Genomic DNA, 7,486 nt, shown 5'->3' with positions numbered 1-7,486 from the left:
ATTTAGTCAGCCACCGATTGTGCAAGTTCCCCCACCTAAAATGATGACAGAGGTCAGTAATTTGCACCAGAGGTACACTTCAACTGTGAGAGACAGAATGTGAAAAAAAAAATCCATGAATCCACATGGTAGGATTTGTAAAGAATTTATTCGTAAATCAGGGTGGAAAATAAGTATTTGGTCAATAACAAAAATACAACTCAATACTTTGTAACATAACCTTTGTTGGCAATAACAGAGGTCAAACGTTTACTATAGGTCTTTACCAGGTTTGCACACACAGTAGCTGGTATTTTGGCCCATTCCTCCATGCAGATCTTCTCGAGAGCAGTGATGTTTTGGGGCTGTCGCCGAGCAACACGGACTTTCAACTCCCGCCACAGATTTTCTATGGGGTTGAGGTCTGGAGACTGGCTAGGCCACTCCAGGACTTTCAAATGCTTCTTACGGAGCCACTCCTTTGTTGCCCGGGCGGTGTGTTTTGGATCATTGTCATGTTGGAAGACCCAGCCTCGTTTCATCTTCAAAGTTCTCACTGATGGAAGGAGGTTTTGGCTCAAAATCTCACGATACATGGCCCCATTCATTCTGTCCTTAACACGGATCAGTCGTCCTGTCCCCTTGGCAGAAAAACAGCCCCATAGCATGATGTTTCCACCCCCATGCTTCACAGTAGGTATGGTGTTCTTGGGATGCAACTCAGTATTCTTCTTCCTCCAAACACGACGAGTTGAGTTTATACCAAAAAGTTCTACTTTGGTTTCATCTGACCACATGACATTCTCCCAATCCTCTGCTGTATCATCCATGTGCTCTCTGGCAAACTTCAGACGGGCCTGGACATGCACTGGCTTCAGTAGCGGAACACGTCTGGCACTGCGGGATTTGATTCCCTGCCGTTGTAGTGTGTTACTGATGGTGACCTTTGTTACTTTGGTCCCAGCTCTCTGCAGGTCATTCACCAGGTCCCCCCGTGTGGTTCTGGGATCTTTGCTCACCGTTCTCATGATCATTTTGACCCCACGGGATGAGATCTTGCGTGGAGCCCCAGATCGAGGGAGATTATCAGTGGTCTTGTATGTCTTCCATTTTCTGATGATTGCTCCCACAGTTGATTTTTTCCACACCAAGCTGCTTGCCTATTGTAGATTCACTCTTCCCAGTCTGGTGCAGGTCTACAATACTTTTCCTGGTGTCCTTCGAAAGCTCTTTGGCGGAGTTTGGAGTCTGACTGTTTGAGGCTGTGGACAGGTGTCTTTTATACAGATGATGAGTTCAAACAGGTGCCATTCATACAGGTAACGAGTGGGGGACAGAAAAGCTTCTTACAGAAGACGTTACAGGTCTGTGAGAGCCAGAGATTTTCCATGTTTGAGGTGACTAAATACTTATTTTCCACCCTAATTTACGAATAAATTCTTTACAAATCCTACCATGTGGATTCATGGATTTTTTTTTCACATTCTGTCTCTCACAGTTGAAGTGTACCTCTGGTGCAAATTACTGACCTCTGTCATCATTTTAAGTGGGGGAACTTGCACAATCGGTGGCTGACTAAATACTTTTTTGCCCCACTGTATATCCAGTGTCCAAAAAGCCTCAGTTTCGTAACAATCCTTGAAATCTTCTCTCTTCTTCTATTCCCCTTGGACTTGAACACTACATGTGTAATGTAAATGTGTGTGTGTGTGTTGGGGGGTAAAGTTACTTAATGATAAATCAAACCTGAACACCATACAAGAGGTAATAACTCCAGAAAACAAGAGGTGATGTCATAGTGGCTCTATCCATCTTTATATACAATTTATGCTATATCCACACATTGAGTCAAGTATTTGTCAGTAATGCATTAATACAATATATTACTGAACTAAACAAGAATAGAATATAGAATTAAAGATAAAGAAGAGCAAAATGATGGAGCTATTGACAGATTTTGAGGAGTGGACATATGGGGATTACATTACATTGTTATTGCATGAAAAGACACGAGTGCAACCGTAAAGCACGAACTGCATCGAGGTCACAGACACACCTACGTTATGCTGCTAACACAAGTTTGGATCTTTGTAAAACATCTGCACAGACATGTTGACACAAGGCTACCCAAGAACCAGAGTGATTTTAAAGCCGAGTGAATGCTGACCCCAGCCCAGCAGCCAGACCCCGAATGTTAACATGTAAGCAGCCAGGCTGCTGCCCTTAAGTAGAATCACTGTTGAGTGCTTTAAAGTCCCCTTGAACTGTCTTCTGTTTCAGAAGTAAACTGTTTTTATTTTATTTTAATAATTGTCTCTGAACATTTCAGTGTGAACACTTGTTTTATGAGGGTGGGAGTTGCTGAGACCAAGATCTACTATGTGTGGGAAACTTATCAGTGCTGCAGTTTTAGATTAACAACTGTTTTCAGTTATGTTTACTGCATCTGATCCTTTTTGTGAGTTCCTGTTGTAAATGTTTAGTTTCTGATTTGAGAGTTGTGTTTGTGTTTTGCAAGGATCTGATTGAATCCTGCTGTCCTTTGTTTTAATTCGTCCACTCAACCCTGTACGGCTATAAGATGAAAACGTCTGTGTGTGTGTGTGTGTGTGTGTGTGTGTGTGTGTGTGTGTGTGTGTGTGTGTGTGTGTGTGTGTGTGTGTGTGTGTGTGTGTGTGTGTGTAGGATAACTTCTTGTATTTTTCTAATTGTTTTTTGTTTGCAGCATTTCCCTTTCAAAGGGTGCTGCGGGTAAAGTATGGTTATACTTAGTAGTGTGAAATGACTGCACTGCTTTCAAAGATATGGTGTGATGATGGCAGTGCAGTTATAGCTATTTGGACTTTATTTATTTATTCATTTATTTTATTTTTCAGGCCTCGCTTGGACTTTAGTGTATATAGCGCATATAGTTAATCCTTTTTGGAGGATTACTGGAGGCCCCTGTGTTAAGGAGCTGGCAGGCTAATGACCACTTAATGTCTGAGCTGTCTCCATCACTGATTTATGTTCTAATGTGCACCTTTGTGGGGTGATGTCTAGACAATTTCAAGGTTGCAGTGCATGTGTGTTTGCTCCTTACGTCACTTTTACTCGCTTGCACGGACTCAACATGAAGGTATGCTAACAGACAAACCAATTAAGTTTCCATATTCCATTCTTCATAATTCATTTAAGCCTTTAAAGCCAAGTGTATCGTATTTGATACATGTATTTTTGTGAGTTTGAGACTTTACATTATGAGCGTGACTTTCTTTTTTAAAACTCAAAAATGATATAAATTGCATGACAAATTTTTAGTGACTAAATTGCAAATATATGGCTTATTCAGCAAACGTGATACAAATGAAAACTCATACATGCAGATTAAAACACTCCATTATCGAAAAATGAAAGATTTCTGGTAGTTATTTCATGGTTCAGGTTTCAAAGTGTTAATGGTACTACTAAGAACTGCTACAAAGTATTTTTACTTTATTATTTACTACCTTTGGCAGTAAATACTTTTGTAAGAAAAGTGAATAAAAATAAACAAGTTTAAGAATTTCAACAGTAGCTACTATGACACCAGAGTGATTAAGTATAGTTCTCACATCTCTTTCTGGATTTTATAACTTTGCTTACTTCTACTACTTTTTGACAGATTCCAACCGCTGCTGGCCGGTCAGAGTATTTATTTCCTGTCAGATGCCAGAAGTTCAGAAATGAAGAACAAACAACTCCCGCCTCAGATGTCCAAACTGCTCAGATATGTTTGAACATGTTCCAGCATGTCTGAACAGGAACACCACACCTGGAGCTGGTCACAGTCAGAGGCCACACTGCAGGTCCCCAGATTAGGCTAGAAGCCCCCGCCTCCCCACCCCAGCTCAGTCTGCATAGTAAACAAGGCCTATAAATTCAAGACTGACTGGCCACAAAATGTCACTGACATCCTTCCTCGTTTCATGCATTTAAAACATAAGTGGCTGCTGACATGCATCAAATTCATTTTCCCGACAAAAAGGTCCTTAGGTGAACTCTAAAACACGAGGTTTAGATATTACGGCTGCTTTAGTAGAGTTGAAATATTTCAGGATGTGAGACTAGTATTAGATATGACAACTTAATTTCACTACCTTGTGGTAGCTCAAAATAAGGAAGTAAATGGAAAGTAAATGCTCGCTGTGTTGAAATATGTGGAGGATGTACTACTGCAGTGATGACAGTTCTTACAGCAATGAATGTGGCAGATCATTCTGTTACCTTCTAATATTCTATGAATCTTTAGTGAGCAACACTTAAGTTCTTTCACATTCAACCACTCACCACCTCCAACTTTATCTCTTTCCATGCCATTTTTTCTTATCATGTTTCCTGCATGCAATATTTACCAAAAAAGCCTTCTTTCTTAGGAAATATATAATTTATCTTGCACCGAACACATTCTGAGTGTATTTGCCTTTCCAAACATTATGCACACAAGATAGTGAGTTCTTAATAATTTCATTTACGTCTCATCCATTTACACATTACTCATCCCGACTTCCTGCTTCACTCAGAGACGTAAAGAACCACAGCAAAACCAGACTTTGACGTGTCAAAGATGTCAAAACTTCTCTTCAGATTACACAGAGGGGTATTTTTAGACTGTCTTTTCTTTAGTTGCATGCCAAGGGGAACATTTAAAAAAAAATCCTTAAACCTCATGGAAAGATTTGGAAGGAGTAAAACAAACAGTGAAAGAATGTTATCGAAAAAATATGAGGAAGGATTAGTCAGCAAAGCAGGGCAGATGAGTTGTTTGGAAAAAAGCAGCAGGCAGGTTTTCAAAAAGTCAGCATGTACAGCAATTAAAGTTAATCTTCATAAAGTACGGTATGATTTTTAATCAAGAACCACAATAAGAAGTGGCTCCTGGCTGGATGAGAGAATTAAAGCATGACAGAAGAACAGACGTCAGGGGTTTTATAAGTCGGTAAATAAAAGAGATAAACATCACAGTTTGTTATTTTTCTCCAATTTGTGACGTTAACGTTTTTTTTGTCTGAAGCATCTGCCAAACTTCTTTTGCAATCAAGTACTTTTTGTGTATCCACTTTCCTATCAATTCTTACTTAAGTCAACAATTTCCTTTATTTCATTTACTCATTAATTTTTCACATGAAATTTTATCAATTTAAGCAAGAGAGTAAATTTCTTCTGCTCTTCAGCCACTTTTTAAAACCTTCACCAGTTTAAGAAGTTTCATTTCTTTTTCTGAATACTGATAATTAAAATGATAGTTTTCATTCCGTCTAATGTATTTCAGTCAAAATATTGTTCTGTTTTTTACTTTGTAGCATTACCACATCTAATCTCACCTCCTTTTACTTCAGCTCACCTCACTTTGTGGTTTTACTTAATTTTAATTTACAACCATATGTCATAAACGGCTGTGTAGCGCTGGCAGGATAGGACCCAAATGTATTGTCACAGGCATGACTTAAACTCCAAGAACACAGCTTCATTTGCTGAACAAAAAAGCGATGCAAAACTATATAAGGAAATCTATGAATCTGAACATGTAGGGAAACACAGGGAGAATTACACAGCCAGGAGGGAGATCACGACACAGGACCGAGGGAGACGCTGACATAATTACACAGAAGGATAACGAGGAAAGTGAGAACACATGGGGAACACAGCTGACATGAATTAACATGACACCACAGGTGAAGCACAACTAGACATCCTGAACGTGGAAACACGAGACCTTCACAATAAAACAGGAAACGAGGTACATGACACAGAAGTGGAGGAAAGGCATAAAAACAGAACAGCCTAGGCATTATAGGAATAAACTCAAGACTAACTAAAGGAATTTAACAATAAACTATATGACATGAAAATGCAAGAACACAGAAAACTGGGTCAAATGACCCAGGACCACGACACCACAGGTAGCTGTCCTTCAATTTCTTTTGTACTTTTCCTTATCTTAACTTACTAGACTTCAATTTTCTTAACTGCTCACTTTGACATAAATTCAGTTTTATTTACATCATCACATTTTATCTCATCTGGTTGAAGAACCAATTAGCAAGACACACTCACTGCTCCACCTAGAGGATTGGTTAGACATTAGTGATTACCAAACTCCAGTCCTCGAGGACTTTTCCATGTGTCCCTGCTTCAGCACACCTAAATACCATTTGTAGGTCATTAGAAAGACAAGTAGGTTTAAGTAAATCTAAGTGCTTGGAAAAATGTACTTCTATTGCACCATGTTCATTCACTCATGAGCTGCTGTAACATGAATCAAATGGCTGAATTGCTGCCTCAGCATGCAGTCAAATCTATAGAAGCTGTGTCCCAAAACATAGGCTGCCTCCTCCTGAGGCCACACTTGTAGACAGATTACGTCACAGCGATGCGCTGAAGGCTGTCCCAATTCGTAGACTCCCCCAAATCCGGCCGACAAATGCGTCCTCCTTTTCCTCAGATTTGAAGCAGGGGTCAGGTGTATCCTTCGTGGCCCACCAAATCCCAGAATTCATAGCGTGGCCCAGCCAATTCCAGTTTCCAACAATGGCGGCCGCTACTAAGTTTTAAAATTACTCTTATTACACTTTCTGGGTCACAAAATAAACTTTTAAGATATTTTCAGGCAAGAATGTAGCTGTGTGAACTTCAAATATCTGCTTGGTTTATCAAGACATCACATATTTGCAAAAGTGCTCCGACGTTGTCGGAGATGTCTGTTACCCACCTGCTCGATAGCAAGCCGGGGGGTTCAATGGTCATTTGAGTCTGCGAGAACAGCAGACTCCCGGCTTCATTGTTTTCAGGCCCCCGCGGTCTTTCACTACTCAGGTTAAACATGATATATAAGTCGCTCGGATAACTTAAAAATGTTATTGTTTGGCTTTTTTCAGTGTTTTATTTGTTCCTGAGTAAATTGGTTTGGCTGAGATCAAAGTTTTGAGATTAGATTAAATAAAACTTTATTAATTCCTGGGTTGTAACACACCCAAAAAGATTCTAGGTCTGACCAACAGTCTCAGCTGTGGGCAAAAAAATGACAGTCATAAAAATTCTAAAAGATAATTTATTGATACAGTACTCAAAAGATAAAACAGTCCAGTGTCCCATTTGCAGATCAAGTAAAAGCACACAGTCCCAAGGCCAGAACCAGCTATGCCACAACGCCAGTTGCACTCCACACATCGACTTCAACAGGGTTAGCAGTTGTCCTTTGAGACTAACCACCCTTAAAATAGATAGCCAGTGGTCACTCCAGCCTCTGCAACTCCGCTGCCTTTAGGCTGTGGCATATAATAGGCCCTGGCCTGCACAGAGAGACAAAATTACACCTTCACTATATAATTCACAGCGCACAACCCATCCATCCCAAACATATCAGGCTTCATCACATTACAAACCTGCACAGAGAGACAAAATCACACAGCAGTGTTTGTTGTGTGGGCTATAAGTAGACCAGTGTATCAGTGCAATCAGTTACACCTGCCTCTAATTAGTCCAACCC

The sequence above is a fragment of the Aulonocara stuartgranti genome, assembly GCF_965226115.1.
Source record: "Aulonocara stuartgranti genome assembly, chromosome: 22".
Taxonomy (NCBI): Eukaryota; Metazoa; Chordata; class Actinopteri; order Cichliformes; family Cichlidae; genus Aulonocara; species Aulonocara stuartgranti.
The sequence above is the reverse complement of the archived record's forward strand: the minus strand, read 5'-3'. Positions refer to the sequence as shown.